This window comes from Parambassis ranga, chromosome 14 (assembly GCF_900634625.1).
Source record: "Parambassis ranga chromosome 14, fParRan2.1, whole genome shotgun sequence".
Taxonomy (NCBI): domain Eukaryota; kingdom Metazoa; phylum Chordata; class Actinopteri; family Ambassidae; genus Parambassis; species Parambassis ranga.
Genome location: NC_041034.1, coordinates 100,559 through 117,856, shown reverse-complemented (window position 1 = coordinate 117,856; position 17,298 = coordinate 100,559). Strand labels below are relative to the sequence as shown.

Here is a 17,298-nt window from a genome sequence, read left to right as displayed (position 1 = left end):
GGTGGGGGAGGGGGAGGGCTTTGTACGCGCCTCTCTGGGTGGTGTAAACATTGTCCAGTGTGTTGTTGCCACGAGTTGGAAAGTCTATGTGTTTGTGAAGTTTTGGAAACACAGTCTTGGGGTCTGCATGGTTGAAATCACCCGCCAGGATGAGAAAAGCATCCGGGTGGGCTGTCTGCTGCTCACTGACCTGCAGGTAGAGCTCATTCAGTGCGTCGCTCCTGTTGTTGTTGCTGGAGCTCGGCGGGATGTACGCAGCTACAAGCAGTATAGCTGTAAACTCCCGTGGCAGGTAAAACGGCCGGCACTTAATAATAATAAGCTCCGCAAGTGGCGAGCAGTGTTTGGAGACCACAGCAGCGTCCCGACACCAAGAGTCATTGATGTAAACACAGAGCCCGCCGCCGCGGGTCTTACCTCCTTCAACCAAGGCTCTGTCCGCTCTGAAACACGCTAGGCGGTCGAGCTGAATGGCGGAGTCCGGGATGCTGTCGTTCAGCCATGTTTCCGTAAACACAAACACACAACACTCCCTTATAGTCCTCTGTGTGGCGCGAAGTAGCCGGATATAGTCCATTTTGTTGTCCAAAGAGCGTACGTTGGCCAGTACGATGCTAGGGATGGCCGGCTTATGTGGGTTAGCCGCTAGCCTGGTCCGTATCCCTCCGCGCTTGCCCCTCTTCTGCTTCCTTTCACACCGCCTGTGGCGCTTCCATTGCGGGCGAGATGGTGTTGCAGGGGCCGGTAGAGGTGCCGGCAGGCGGAGTAGTCCACAGTCCCGTAGCTCTTCAGCGATTGCAGGGTCTAACTCAACATTTACAGTTCTGCTGATGTTAAAAAGTAGCTCACGGCTGTATGTGCGCTTCCTGACATACAAACACGGCGATGACTTGCTATAAGTCTGCGGCACGTGTAACATAGAACACGAAAACAATGAAGAATCGGGAGAGAGAGAAGCCGCCGCACGTGTCTGCGCCGCCATCTTGCAAGGCACTCCACAGAGACCCCAACAGACCCCAACTGCTCCGGTGTAGGTGACAGTGAGGAACGGTGCCGTTGTTCTGCTGCGGGTGGGCGGGTCCTGATGTTTTTGGATATAGACAATTACATTGAGTTCTGTAGAAGTAATTTATTATTGACGTTCAGTCAAATCTGTTTTAATATTAAGCTGCCAAAACGTTGACACTTTTTACTTATGTGCAACTAAAATAAATTCAAAAAGAAAAGGTAATGAACTTACTGGAAGAAATATACTTTATAAAATAAAGTCCTACAGACGACACCATTGAAGGGCTTTTTACAGTGTAGGCAGTTGGTGTGCATGTTAGAATCAGTGTGATGGTCTGCCTCAGACAGACCGGACCAAAGCAGCAGTACAGCTTCAGGCAGCCTTAAACATAGTGTGTAGAGGCTGACGTGGCCTCAGCACAGGACATGTTTTAGCATAGCTGAGCTGCTGTAATGTTACTGTTGCTGTTAGACGTGCTTTGAGGTAGCTGACACTGTTAGCAGTATTTAAATTGCAATATTAAAATAGTGGAAATGAGCTGAATGTGTTTTTTGTGTAGTTCCTGGAGCAGAAGATGATCCAGCTGAATGAAGTGTAGAGTGAATCAGCAGTGATGCAGGTATGTGCGGTTTGAGTATGTTGTGTAACTGAGTAGAAATGTCGTCCTGAAGTCCCACAGTTAATGTGTTGTTGTTGTTGTGTTTATGCCACAGGCCCTGTGTGTGATGATAACAGAAGCTCGACAGCCAGTGTCAGGACACACAGCAGCTGACCCTCAGGTCATGGTTTGTCAGTGTCAGTGTGTTGTGTTGCTAAATATTTCCCATTCACAAATAGTTTGTGAGGTTAGGTAGTTGTTTAATAAATGTCCAAAGGTCTTAGAAGCTCATGTGATGAGTCATAAAGATTTGAAGAAGTGTGCAGTTGTCTGTGTGTGTGTGTGGAGAGGGAAGCAGTGAGTCGGGTCACTGTGTGTTCATTACGCATGGAGCCAGATGAATTTTGAATAGACGTAAATATGTTGACAATCAGAGTTTATGTTGCTACTGATTAGATTATGATTTGAATTGTTTTTATGGATAGAATGTACGGATTGTATAGAATGAATGGATGGCTCCTCCCTGGCAATCAGCTCTAAAACACCTGCAGACAGGCGGGGCGAGGTGTGTGCAGGAGGAGGAAGGCAGGAGGAGAGATCCGGTTTTGTTGCCGTGATTTGATTTGATTAGTTCTTATTTTGAATTTCTTTTTTGGTGAGAAAATTATTTTTTTGTCACAAACCTCCTCCAAACAAAGGGCCTAACCACTGGCTGTGACACATGGGATGAAAAGAGTCTCTGGCTAATGTGTTGAGTGGTGTTTGTGTGATGAAGGCCAGCCAGAGGTTTGCAGTGTGAACGAAGGCGGAGATTTCATATGTACAACACAGTCGGCGGTTGGTGAGTGAGTGTAATGTAGCTGTGTAGTTGTAGACATTTGTGTGTCTGCATGTGTCTGCAGGCTGGATTTATGCCGAGCTGCTGTCTGGGCCTGTGACCCATCAGAAGCAGCTGTATAGAAGCTAGGAAGCGTTCCAGTAAGAGGTACCGGAGGAGCTCAGAGAGGTTCCTGGTGAGGGAGGCCCGTCAGCACGTTGCTGCACCTGTGTCATACAGAGCAACATCGGCACCTGGACGCACCGGGTCAGTTCAGACAAGCAACGGGCCAAATGGGTCCATGTCAGTGAATGATACTGTTCATGTTTCAAGTAGAACCAGAGGACGAAAGAGAAACATTGTGATGTGGAGTTGTGTAGTGTTGTTGTGACGGGTCCTGTTGGAGTGGGACCAGTGATCCTGTTTGTTGGTGATGACACGTTGTGATGTGTTATAAACTGATAGTGTTTGGTTGGTTTGACAGGAGCTGAGGCTGCTGCCTGTCAACCAGAGCGACAGGCATGTGCGGATGCAGGTGTTGTGTAACTGTTGTGTGTGTGTGTAGTTTATGTGATTAATGAGACGGTGTTGTGTGTTGTCTTTGACGTTGTGTTTTGTTCCTGAAGGTCCTACGAGGTGTTTCCTGTCGGTGTGGTAAATGGGCTGTTAGAGAGCAGCGGGTCATGCTGTGATGTGTCTGTGTGCGGTCATGTAGTTGAGAAGGTTGTGGCATGTGTTCATTTTGTGTGTGTGTTTTCTGCGGGTGTGTGCTGAGCTGCAGCAGGGTGCTGTGAGTGAGCAGAGTGTACCAGTGTTAACAGGTATGTTTTTGTGTATATATAAATATATATATATATAATATATTGTATTGTTATTTAATGGAATATATACAAAGGTGAACAGAGGCACTTCCAGCAGCCATCACTCCTGTGTTGTAATTAGGTTTGGGCGATATTGGCCAAAGAATGAGTCACGATTATTTATGGCATTTAGCTGATAATGATTACACATCAGTGATTATTTAAGGTTAAAAAAATGTCTGTGCAAACAGACCTGCTAACCTGTGGCTGGAATACGTCCCACACTAGTGCATGTTTTCACTCATACTGTAGAACAGCAGCAGAAAAAACAAACAAATTGGACAATTTCACATGTAACTGTGTGTTTGTGCAAATCAACCTGCGTTACGTTAGGTTGGTTGTAAGGAGCATAATACTAAACATGTCGCGGATTCTCGGCCGAGTGGAATTCTTTCCAATATCTGCTGGAGGAGGCCTCACTGTAGCTGGCGTTGTGACCTCGTCACGCTCTCTTCGCCTTTCTTCGTGCTCCAGCTTATGGTGACAGACGTTGAGCCTCTGTTAGAATGTCCTGCTCCACGTCATTTAACTGAACACCACCGCCTTCTGCCATTATTGTGATTTATTATTGTGGGCTTACATGTGTGCACTCGCAGGGGAGAGTACGTCACACAAAAATGCATCATCATGACGAGGCACTAATTGCAGTAATTGATGAGTGGTAAATATAGTAATCGGTGACAATTTTTCTGACGATTAATCGCACACGATCAGATTTTGGCACAAGCGTCGTCCTAATGGTGCATTGTGTTAGCCGATTGTGTTAAAAAGGCTAATTGATGATTAGAACAGTGCTGTGAGATGATGTTAGCACAGCTGAGTAATGCTGATCAGAGAAGCTCTAGAAGTGGCTCGGTGACCCCAAACTTTTGAATGGTAGTGTCCACACATGATGTCATCATGGTGCATGTGTAATGAGATGTGTAGCATTGGAGATCAGATATTTCCCCCTCTGTGCAACACAGGAGGAAGATGTAGCATCCTCTTTGTCAAATCTTCTTTGTTCATATTCAAATTCAAATGGCCTGCAGACTTTAAAACAGTTTATGTGGGTTGTCTGATTCACATCTGTCCTATAAATACTGCTGGGGGAGTTTCCTAAGAACAACATTTTGGTGCATTTGTCTCTTCTTCTTTTTAAAGAATTCCATGTTTTTTCTCTATATTTGGCTTCATCAGTGCCCTCTGGTGGCCGCGTGTTGGTATTGTCAAATAGCTGCAAGTATCAGAATCAGAATTCCTTTATTTATCCCTGAGGGGAAATTCTTTTTTGTTACAGACAAAGAAATCAAAGATAAATTGAAGTTTGAAATAGAAATATATAATAATCTAAATACCTAGACAGCATTTAAATCCCTGAGTTGTATCTAAAGAAGAAGACACATATTTACTACTGTATAAAAACCTTTACATAGTAAAGAGCAGGACATGAATGTACCAGTATGAATGTACAGTGTCTGAGTGACTGTCACAGTTCAGAGTTCAGTAGTTTGATTGACAGGCAGGAATGACTTCCTGTGTCTCTCAGTGGTGCATCGTGGGAGTCGGAGTCTGCTGCTGAACGAGCTCCTGTAGCTGGTCAGCACAGTGTGGAGCGGGTGAGAGGGACAGTCCAGTATAGTCTTTATTTTGGACCACGTCCTCCTCTGGCACACCTCTGTCAGAGAGTCCAGGTCCTGTCCTACAACATGGCCTTATGTGATAGACGTGTGTGCCGCGTCTCCATGGAGACTCTGAGACCAGTTTAATGTTTACAGACAATGAGGAAGTGAACTCTGATCGCAGGCGTTTGCAGTGTCGGTCCTCTGAGGGTCAGACGGAGGGACCTGAACGGACCGTGGTCTGCTGCCTGTGGAGATGAAGGTGGAGGAGAAGCTGGAGGTGAAGGTGGAGCTGCTGAAGTTCTGCTTGGCAGTCTTTAACACCGTGTTTCTGGTGAGTCCATCTTCACATCCTTCAATAAGCTCAGAGGCCTTTTTCATCCAGGAGGTCTGAGAAAAGATTCCTCTGGATTAATCAGTCAGAGTCCTTCTGATCATCACGGATACATTTTCAATGTGTTCTTTTTCTGTTTCTTTTCGTTTGTTTTGAATTGCTGATGTCAGCTGGTTTATTTAGTAGTTTCCTCTTTGAAGCCAACAGTAGGAATAGATGTTCACTTTAACAGTAAAGCACAGTCTGAACAGCGATGATGCTCAGAGCCTTGTCTTGACCTTTGACCTCTGTAGTTTGTGGGTCTGAGTGCGGCCGGCTGTGCGATCTGGATCCTGTTCGACAGAGGAAGCTTCCTGAACTCCCTCCCCTCCGGTAAAGACTGCAGCTTTAAAGGATCAGCCCAACATTTACAAAGAGGACGCTGCTTTAGCCTAGCTTAGCACAAAGACTGTAAACAAGGGGGAACTGTTAGCATAGCTCAATGACACTGTGTGTGTGTGTCTGTCTGTCTCTGTGTGTGTGTCTCTGTCTCTGTGTCTCTGTGTGTGCAGAGGAGCTGCAGGTGGTGTCCGTGGGCCTGCTGGTGATCGGTGGTGTTGGCGGTCAGCGTGGCAGCGACCTGTGAGATCAGGTTCCTACTGCTGACGGTGAGTCAGCGTAACGTCTGATGCTGCATTCAGGTCACATGGGAAAATGCTGCGACCACATCCAGGGCTCAGTCAGGTGTCCCTCGGCTGATGTGTGGTGGGTTTCTTGAAAGAACACTGTGAGAAATAAAATCCAGTTTTGTTTCTTAGTGCTGCCCCCTGCTGGTACCCTGTGCTATTATTACACAGACACTGGCACACACTGACACACAGACACACACACTGACACACATATACACACACACTGACACAGACACACGCAGACACACACAGATACACACACACACACTGACACACACACACACTGACACACACTAAAACACACACCGACACTGTGACTGACTCACAGGGCGGCTGCTGTGGCAGAACCGGTGCTGCTGATTGGCTGAGCAACACCTACATCCAGAGCCTGAACCTGACGAGTCCAGACGTGCTTCCGTGTTCCTGCTTTCACTCGTTTCAGCGCAGCGTCAACTCTTCCTGGTGCTCCGAGCTGCTGAACCTCACTCTGATTGGCCAAGGGAGCGGCACGAGCTCGCTCCTGAGGGGGCGCCGGCGGCTCTAAACCTGCTGTGTTTCATATCGCTGGTGTGATGTGATGTTTTACCCATGATGCTGCTGGGTTTGTGGTTTTCAGGGCTGTAGTCAGACGTTCAGTGATTGGCTGCAGGAGAACTCCCTGACCATCATCGCCATGGACGTCGCCCTGCAGTTACTGCAGGTAGTAACACTGCACTGCCTGCAGAGGGTGCAAACACACCTTTGTCACAGTCTGAGGGTTTTTATGTGTCTTCACTGAGTCACCAGCAGATCACTTTGACGTGTCAGCACTTCCTGTCTGCTTCTGATTGGATGGTTTTGAATCAACATGGCTGCCTGTTTGTGGTTATATGACATAAATATTTATTAAGGGTGAAGAAGAAGGAAGATCAGCGCAGCTCTGTATCTGTTAGTAGATGAGGTACTGAGGTAGGTACTGAGACCAAGCAGCAGAAACTGCATTTCCTCCAGTGTCCACTAGACGCTGTCTCATACGGTGAGTCTGGATGGTAACCTTATGTTACTCTAGCTCCATCACACTGAGTGTTTCCGCCTCTCTGCAGGTGGTGCTGTTCGTCATGGTGGTGTATCTGTACCGTGCATTTGGAGAAGGCCGCGCTCTGAAACGGACCGATCTGCTGGCTGGCAGAGACCACGCCCCCACCGATGACCTGGGGGAGCTGAACTACGCCTACAATGACCAGGTTGGAGCTTACATAGACCCCCATCACCTGCCTTATCACCACGATGACCACGGCCAGGTGTATGTGGACCAAGTGCAGAGCTACTAACCTGCTACAAACATTATAGGCTCAGGTTCTGGTTCTGGAAACATGAGCCTCCAACCAGCCTGCGGTCTTATACCCTCTGTTATCCAACAGACACAGCTTCTCAGAATACACACACACATCTTAGAGCAGGCACAAGGCACAATCATATTTCACAGTAACATATCATGGATGAGATCATCGGAGTGACATCACATATATGTCCATAGTAAGACATCTATAAACACACCAACACCTGTGTGGAAAACAACGAACAATGGCAAAAACACAGCTAACACTACACAACCAATACTAAAACAACACAACTGGGGAGATGACGTACACAGGCAGGCTAAGTCTATACGTGTGAAGCTTGAAATTTGTAGGAGGAGAGAAATTTGGCAGATGACCCTGGTTGAAGGGCTCTCTCATAGACTCCCATGTTAAAAATGACACAGAAACTGCTTAATATTTGAAAAACTATAGTCTTTTGAAAAAAATAACATTAATTTAGCTTAATGAGGCAGGCAGAGCTGTTACCATATTTGGCAACCATATGGCATTTGGCTGCATTTGGCAGCCATATTTGTAGTCTTTATCAGACTTTAAGCATTATATCTGTCATATTGATCATCCTTCAGCTGTATAGTATTTGGCTGCTTCTTTATCAATCGTTACGCATGATATCTGCCATATTCATTGCTATGGAGCTGTTTGCTACATGTCCACATCGCATATACTGTGTTGTAGAGCAACATCTTGTGATTCTGGCTGTGTCCATACTTTTTGTCTGAAGGCTTCGGTTTGGACAAAAGCAGCAGTTGTTTAGAGGGTGTTTTTACATCAGAAATGCATTAGGAGGGGGACAGAGAGAGCTGCAGTTAGGGGCAGTTGAGAAACATTCAGGTTGCCATGGATACAGGCAGGCAGGGCTGTTACCGTGGTGACAGGCTGACAGGGGTACCTTTGATGACTCAGAGATCAAAGGCATACCAAAGTTATATAAAGGTACACCTTTGTGCAATAAAGGTGTTGGTGGACAGTTTCAAGGAGAGACACAGCAGGAGATTTTGGAGAGTTCGTGGAAACGAACCTGCCTAAAGTGCAAAGGAAAATAATCAAACTGATTACTGGACTAAACTCGGAGAAGAGAAGGATCAGAGAGGAAGAACGAAACACAGCTGCAGAGGAGGCTAACATCTTTTACACATTTCTTCATACAGTCAGATTCGTGGTGAGTACCAACAGTAGTGAGTGATAAGTGCAACTTCTTCATGTTTATTTAAAGAGAGAGTTGTGCGCATTTATGCACATGCCGTGTATGTGTGTAAGTGTGTAAGGGCGAACTCCATTCCGCGTGATAGAGAGACCAGAGAAGTGTAAACCCAGGGACTGTAGAGACGGTAGAGCTCCTGGTGACGTTAAACCAAACTGTTTTGCCTGTAGAGCCAGCTGTTCGGGGAGTGTGCCGGTCTTTTTGCTCATTCATGGTGAAGTGACTGGACCAGAGCAAACCTATTTTCTAACTCGCTGCCATTTCCACATCTTTTACAGGATCAACATGAAATTGCAGACATTTGTAGAGCAAACACTTGTGATGCTCACGGTTTTTAAATTGTTGAGTGTTTTGGTTTGGACACACCAAGCAGTTGTTCAGAGGGTGCAACCCCTATTAAAATACATGGGATCTGCCCTGAGAGGAGTAACAGGAGGCTGACACACCTCTCTCTCCAACATTAATTAGGCTTAATTAGGCAGGCAGAGCGGTTAACATGGTGACAGGCTGTCAAGAAGCATACAAAGCAGCCATATTTGTAGTCTTTATCAGACTTTAAGCATTATATGTGTCATATTGATCATCCTTCAGCTGTATAGTATCACTAGTATTACGGCTACTTCTTTATCAATCATTACACATGATATCTGCCATATTCATCGCTATGGAGCTGTTTGCTACATACCCACATCAAAATCGTTTAGTCTCCCTAAGCCTCAGCTATTATTCCAAGATCAGACAATTCACCTGCTGTTCAAAGCAATTATCCAGCTGCTGTTCAGGTTAATTCGGCTGCTTTTATGACTGCTTCAGCTTGTGTTCAGAGGAATTCAGCCCTTGTTCTGCCATCCAGCTTCTATTCATATGCATTTAGATGTGTTTTTTCATACTTTTAGAGTTCAAAGCAATCATTCAGATAAGCTTTCAAAGCAATGCTTCAGCTTCTGCAATCAAACTTGCATTTCCTTCAGGAGCCTTTTACAGCAGCGTATCTTCAGCATACATTGACCGATTTCAGCCATTCAGCTATCAAAATGTTCATCTCACAGAGGACATTCCGGGTTTTTTCAAAAAACTAGAAGAGTGCATTTCCTGAAGAAAATGCAAGTTTGATTGCTGCAGCTGAAACATGCTTGCTTTGCTTTGCTGGAGAATCATAGCAATTCAGAGCTTTGTATGCCTCTGTGTGTCAGCTTGTCACCATGGTAACCGCTCTGCCTGCCTAATTAAGCCTAATTAATGTTGGAGAGAGGGGTGTGTCAGCCTCCTGTTACTCCTCTCAGGGCAGATCCCATGTATTTTAATGGGGGTTGCACCCTCTGAACAACTGCTTGGTGTGTAGTTTTTTGGCGCAGCGTATCTTCAGCATACATTGACCGATTTCAGCCATTCAACTGTCTCTGTCCCCTTCCTAATGCATCTCCAATGTTTCCCATCCAGGGTGTGTCGTGTCCTCACAGGGTATACCCCGCCTCTCACCCAAAGCTAGCTAGGCTAGGCTCCAGCCCCTCGTGACCCTCCACTGCAGGACAAGCGGGTTAACAGAAGATGGATGGATGGATGTCCAAACTGATGCCTTCAGGCAGAAAACAAGAAGAGAAGCGCGAGAAGAAAGAGCGCCAAGAACGAGAGAAGCACGAGAAGAAAGAGCGCCAAGAACGAGAGAAGCACGAGAAGAAAGAGCGCAAAGAAAGAGAGAAGCACGAGCAGAAAGAGCGCCAAGAATGTCAGAAGCACGAGAAGAAAGAGCGCCAAGAACGTGAGAAGCACGAGAAGAAAGAGCGCCAAGAACGTGAGAAGCACGAGAAGAAAGAGCGCCAAGAACGTGAGAAGCACGAGAAGAAAGAGCGCCAAGAACGTGAGAAGCGCGAGAAGAAAGAGCGCCAAGAACGAGAGAAGCACGAGAAGAAAGAGCGCAAAGAACGAGAGAAGCACGAGAAGAAAGAGCGCCAAGAACGTGAGAAGCGCGAGAAGAAAGAGCGCCAAGAACGTGAGAAGCGCGAGAAGAAAGAGCGCCAAGAACGTGAGAAGCGCGAGAAGAAAGGACAAACGGTGAAGCAGTTTATTGTGAAATCAGACGGCTTGATCACTGGACTGGAAAAGGCCAACGGGACCATCCTCACAAACGAAAATGAAAATCTCAGAAAGGCTGCCGAAGAACATGCCCTGTGTTCTTTCAAGTGTGAGGAGCTGGCCAACGAGCTCTGCACTCTGAGAAGTGACCTAGAGAAGGCCAAAAAGACCGTCCAGGAGAAGGACAGTAAGATCAGCCAACTGTCAGAGGACAGGTCCTCCTTACAAGATCAGCTGAAACGTGAGCAGGAATCAAGAGAAAGCATTGAGAAACACCTTGATGAGCTCGAGAAACGTAACAGTGAAATTCAATCAGAGCTGGTTAGTAAGGAGAATGTCATCACTGACCTGTTTGCTGAAAACAATCATGTCTGCAACGAACTGGCCAAGAGCAAGGCCAAGTTCAGACAGTTGGAGGAGGGAGAGCTGGAATTTGAGCAAACGCAGAAAAGTTTACAGCAGTCTCTGACTCTTCAGCAAAAAGAGGCTCTAGAGTTAAGGGTAAAGTGTGACCAGCTCAGAAAAGAAAATGAAAACCTCAGAAAGGCTGCCGAAGAACATGCCCAGTGTTCTTCCAAGTGTGAGGAGCTGGCCAACGAGGTCTGCACTCTGAGGAGTGACCTACAGAAGGCCAACAAGACCGTCCAGGAGAAGGACAGTAAGATCAGCCAACTGTCAGAGGACAGGTCCTCCTTACAAGATCAGCTGAAATGTGAGCAGGAAGCAAAAGAACCAGAGGAGCTCAAGCAACATGGCAGCGACCTGATTGCTGAGAGCAAGGATCCCTGCAACCAGCTGTCCAAGAGCAGGGACAAGTACAGACCGTTGGACCCCGAACAGCTGGTAGACATCTTTCTGCCAAAATGGGTAAAATTACAGGAACCTCCAAAAAGAGAACGTGTTGCAGAGACACCAGATAAGAGATTGGACTGGCTGTTCCGCATACACGAGCAGGGCACCCTAGACCCGGACAACCTAAGCGACCAGGAATACGCAGACTACCAGCACGGCTGGGACTACAACGAGAGCGTAGACCACCAGGACCAATACAGCCTGGGCAACCCGAAGATTGGGGATAATTGTGGAAAGGAGACAGGCGAAAGACAGACAGGACGAAAGAAGAAAAAGAAGACACACAGAAGATACTGAAGTAGACCTAAGTCTCTGAATTTAACCTGTTTTTTTTTCAACAACCACCACTCATGTTCTGTTCTGGTCATTGTGTGTCTGTCATGTCAGTTTATAGCCTCACATTTAGTTTACATTGGTCACCTTGGCTTTTACCACTTGTATGCATGTTTTATCTTGTTTACTGTACTTTTATTATTTTACTTTTAATAAATTTAATTTTTTAATACATGACTGACTCCTGTCTACAGCACTTTGTTCAATGAAAGTTGTTTTTTCAAATGTGCTTTATAAATAAAATTAAAAAACTTGACTTGACCTTGTTTACTTGACCTTATTTTATCTAACAGTGTCCAAGTCCAGTTTGTGGTCCAAGTACATTCCCAAGTAGTAGATACACTGATTAATGGATGGATAACATTTACATGTCAGTGTCAGAGTCTCAAATCTGTGGGGTATTTTATGGTAAACTGAATAGAGTTGGATTTATTGAACATAAACAGACAAATGTATTGCTTGAAATAAATGATTTGCTTGGCTTTGATCATTTGATTTGATTGATTATGTTAATCAGGGATAAAAAATGGTTAGTTTTACTGTTAATTAATCATTAATGTTGCTTTACATGCAGGTTCTCAACTGTAACCTCTAATTTTAATTGATAACAAAATGAGATTTACACATGTATTAATTCATGTTAATTTTTGCTCATTAAGATGTTACATCAATCACTTCTGGTGCATGTGTGCGGGCTTCTATATTATATTTATTCATGTACCAATAACAGAGTAGTTAATTATTCATATCTACTCCACTAGGTGGCAATATAACACCAAAGCTGGTGGAGCTCTGCACCTGTTCCCTTCTCTTTGCAGCCATGCAGCTCCACATTGATGGAGCTTCATCCAGGTCATTTTTGGAGCAGGGCAGCTGGACTTGTTGGAGCTCCTTGAAGAGGTTTTGCTGCTCTGCTCCAAGCAGCTTCATCAGCTCTGCTTTCATCAGAAGCTGCAGAAGCTCCCCATTAACAAGATAAAAGAAAAGAAATGCAGCTATTTAACAGTTTCCTCTCATACACACACACACTATATATACTCTACATATATATGTAAGACAGGTATTTATTTTGGCCACTAGGTGGCAGCCGTGTAACAGTTTACCCAGACTTAGTGAGCCCCCCGGGACACCGTAGTTTGGGCGCAACCCTCCTGAACAAGCGCCTGCTCACGCTCACGTTCTCCCTCTACCTGTAGCGCACTGGGATCTAATAATTTTTTTATTTTATTTTTTTTTCGTGCCCCTGGTACTGTGCTGGAGCTCCAGGAGGGAGAGTGTGACGGCCGAAGGGCCTAATACTTGTTGTGTGATTGTTCCACTATGGTTGCAGGTTTCCATCAGGGTGGCGCTGTGTTGATTGATCCTGCACTGCAGTCTCTTCTCTTCTCCTGCATTCACCACCTGCCAAATTGGGGGGGGCCGTCCAATCGGTTGTGGTAAGGTGAATTTGGCTGTCTTAAGACAATTTTTGTCATGCGTCCTTTTTCCAGTTTACTGTCGGCGTTGCAGGTCCAGTGTAGCGAATTTGGTTGATTGCAGCGGTTAATGCTCTAGGAGACACGCAGGGTTTATTGTGCTGGGGGCCGCAGAGAGGTCAGATAAATCACTGACTCTCTTTGCAGACGTTAAAGCCAGAGAACAAATCAGTTTTAAGACACAAACTTCAGTGAAACTGTGTCCAGAGGCTCAAAGGGCGCCCTGGTTAGTGCGCGTAAAACTAACGCCAAATCCCACTGAGGAGCATTTCTTATTGGCGCCCTTCTGGTCACTAGTGACAGGAGGAAACGCATATAGAAGCATCCGGGGCCACGGCCGGTGCGCAAAGAAATCCACTCCCAGCGGAGGATTGTCCAGAGCGCCCAGAGAAAACCACAGAGCGCACAGCGCATTCTCGCGTCTGGCAAACAGAATATTTCTACAGAATATTTATTACAAAAATAAACAGGAAACAACTGCGCGAGTTCAAACCTGCCAGCTTCCCTCTCATCGCTGTCAGAGTCACAGCCACACACGTGGCCGGCTGGCTGATCGGCAATCATTATTATTGTTGTTCAGAAATTATGCCGGCTTTCACAAAAGCTCGGACAACAGTCACTGCAGAAACATGAGTCCACGCATCATCCACAATCCATTCACATATGCTGGCGTATCGCGCGCGGCGCTCCCTCCCAGTAAAGCTGTGCTCGCTGTCTGCCATCCATCGCTCCCACGCCGCTCGCAACTTAACTTTGAACGCCCTGTTTACGCCGATGTCCAGCGGTTGGAGTTCTTTGTTAACACTCCCGGGACTACGGCAAGCACTGAATTCATCAGCTTCGCTTGGTTTTTTTACACCGGCGGTAAGACGGGCGCTCGCGCGCCCATGTCTTCCAGCCCAGTCACAGTGTCGGAGCTGTCCAGCATCTTGGCCTTCTGAAGGCTGCTCACACTGCCGGGGCTGTCCAGCATCCAGGGCGGAGGGTGAATTAGAGTGCGGCTGTCCGTCAAGGACGCAGCTGCATTTAGAGAGGCAGAAGTTGTCTTTGGTGAGGGACGGTAAGCTGGCTGCCGAGCTGTTGCGCCCGGAGGGTTTTTCTGGGGTACCTGTAGCGCACTGGGATTTAATAATTTTTTTATTTTATTTTTTTTTCGTGCCCCTGGTACTGTGCTGGAGCTCCAGGAGGGAGAGTGTGACGGCCACAGGGCCTAATGCTTGTTGTGTGATTGTTCCACTATGGTTGCAGGTTTCCATCAGGGTGGCGCTGTGTTGATTGATCCTGCACTGCAGCCTCTTCTCTTCTCCTGCATTCACCACCTGCCAAATTGGAGGGGCCGTCCAATCGGTTGTGGTAAGGTGTATTTTGCTGTCTTAAGACAATTTTTGTCATGCGTCCTTTTTCCAGTTTACTGTCGGCGTTGCAGGTCCAGTGTAGGGAATTTGGTTGATTGCAGCGGTTAATGCTCTAGGAGCATATGGGATGCTACAGTGCCTTTTTCAGAAGATCAGACATGGAGGCCGAGCACGGCCTGCAGGGTCAGACTAATGAGAAGTTACTTTGTAGTCACAGTCAGTGTGTGTGGCCCAAAATAATAGTAAATGGACCGATATAATAATAACTTAGATCTACGTTGGTCGGTCACATGATCCATGACGTTCCCTCTCTGCCCTGACGTCGTGCCCTGTAGCTGAGCACTGCTAAGCTGCTAGAGATGGTCGGCCACTGCTGGTGGCGACACCGAGGGAGTAAACTACTGGTCCGGTGAGCAGGTTCTGACACCAGACACCAGAGCCTGGAAACCCCTAGTGACAGACAATAGACAATAGTTTGTTCCCATGAGAGCGTAAATGTGTAGCTAAGTGTGTCTCGGTAAACTCCTAAAGCCACCATCTTGTCATGTACCCACTCAATGAAAGCTTCCCCGCCTCCATGTTAAGGATCTGTACAAGGTATGAGCTGCCATTGTTAGTGGCTTCTAACTTTTGGCTGGCTTCTGGTTTTGGTCAAATACGGAGCATTCATCCCCCTTGAGCCTCCACCACTTTCTCTCTTCCCTCCCCTGCACCCCTGCCCTGATACATACCACTCCAGAGTTCATACTATAGAATCGACTGCTTTGTAGAAACACACTGAACCGCTCGGCAACAGTTTGCTGCCCTGAAAACAACTTTTTCATGGACTGCTGTTTGTGGCATGGAGCCTCATGTGCAGGTGAAACGTCACTTTGAATTTAAAAAGGCTGTTAATAAGACTAACAGTGAGTAGGCTTGGGGAGTTTAGACCATTTGGACAATGTCATGTGGAGAACGTTTGCCTTGCTCTGTTGTAGGTGTCACTTCCAGAAAAGAAGCAGGAAATACACAGGGTAAGTCACATTTATCTGAACTATGTTGATGTGTGTGTGTGTGTGTGCACAAATCTTTGCACATCAACATATGCTCCGTGTCCAGTGCAGCTGTTGTGGTGACGCTGCTGTCTACATGAACTTTATGAAAAGCCACCGTGTTTTGTTCGTGTGGATTATTGTTTTGTGAAATGTCGACCAAGTCTATGTGAAGTCTTTGTTTGACTTCAGTCCTAATTAAACTGCCCAGAGATGGGCTCCTCTGCCATTTTGTCTTTTTGCAGGACAGTGTAGTTGGCCTGGTCCGGGTTGCTTTGCATTGCAAATTTCGTTTACCAGCTCTGCACATTTGTCAAACCAGTGTCTTAGTTCAACATTGTAAGAGAAGACTGGAAGCCAAGCCAAGAAAGCGCCCAAGAGTCAGAGAGAACTGCTTAAGTAGGCATTTTAATTTTTGAAGGCCTCAGGTTTAGGCAGTTTTGTGTCTGAGAGTGGCTCAGAGAGTTGGCTGGGCCAAGGAAGGACCTAAAGGACCTGGGTTTAATTCTTGCATTTTTTATTTTGTGAACAGTCAAAGTGAAGAGTGAAAAGTGAGTGGAGAAAATGTGCATACATCTGAAAGAATGGCTCAGATGGTTAAGTGAGTGGTGTGTTGTTCTGTGGGACTGGGTTCAGTTCCAGTTCCTTTTTTCTAGTGAAACACTCCAAGTAAAGAGTGAAAGGTTCACTGAGGGGAGGTCCAAATGCCTGAGTGGCTCAGGTGGTTAAGGGAGTGCTTTAAGAGCCAGGTTTGATTCCTATGAAATTGCTGTAGTGGCACTGTAACGCAACCACAGAAAAATCATAAGACTGTACTGTAGAACCTAGTGACTAGCCGGCTAGCTGGAATACGAGTCCACAAACAGCTGCTGTGTGTGAATGGAGCTACGTCGTACACTGACACTGCTACTATTTGCAGCACTAGCTGATCTGCTAATGTAAAGCAAAGAGGTCAAACTTAAAGACTACAAAAATAATGTTCATGTCTGCTCTTGTTCTCAGTCATTAGCCAGAAACTGTGGGCTTCTACTGGTCATTTATATATTGTTTATATGTAAATTAATTGTGTGATTGATGAAGCCAAACAAAAACAACATCCTGTGGACATTTGACTAAATAAATAAATATATAAAAACACAGTTAGTGTTTAGGAGGTTTTTTGGGTTTTCATGTTTAAAGGATCGGTGAGAGGGACAGTAGGTGGCGGTAATGCACCTCAAACATTGGTTGTCACTCTCCATTAAACAGAAGAAGAAGAAGTTCTCAGGAAGTGATAAGTTGGCAGCACATTGGCGCCATTTTGGAGACAACCTGAAGCAGGTGTGGAAGTTCAGCTGCTTGGTCTGATGTACTGGTGGTGTAACATCCACCGAAAGATTAGAGAAAGGGCCCTGGTTCGACCGAAGGAGAAGAGAGAAGGCCTGGTTCCACAGAAAGGCCTGGAAGCAGAGGCAGCGGCCTGCTGCTGGCGGGCACATGGCGCACAGCGAGGAGCTGCAGCAGGTGCTGTTGGCTTGTTTGAGTTTACAGTGAAGATGAAGACACAAGTTGATGAATGTTGTTTTGTCTTTAGAAGCCAGAGCAGGTGCTTCCACCCTGTGAATGGCTGCAGATCATCTGGACTTCATTACAGAGTCGCTGAGATAAAAGGGAAGCATTATTGTCTGTGTTCAACAATAAGTGTTACATTCAAACGCTTCATAAATATCATTGTGAAGTTAATGCTTGTC

The 17,298-nt window shown here is 46.1% G+C and overlaps 2 long non-coding RNA genes across 2 annotated transcripts; both read left to right on the top strand.

Moving 5' to 3' along the window:
* Positions 1-1,725: 1,725 nt before the first annotated feature.
* Positions 1,726-5,549, top strand: LOC114446323 (uncharacterized). The gene is made up of 3 exons (XR_003671750.1): positions 1,726-1,788; positions 5,070-5,219; positions 5,513-5,549. It is a non-coding gene; the product is annotated as an uncharacterized LOC114446323 (long non-coding RNA).
* Positions 5,550-14,480: 8,931 nt separating this feature from the next.
* Positions 14,481-17,296, top strand: LOC114446039 (uncharacterized). Its single transcript, XR_003671727.1, has 4 exons — positions 14,481-14,535; positions 15,515-15,550; positions 16,817-17,071; positions 17,142-17,296. It is a non-coding gene; the product is annotated as an uncharacterized LOC114446039 (long non-coding RNA).
* Positions 17,297-17,298: the final 2 nt, after the last annotated feature.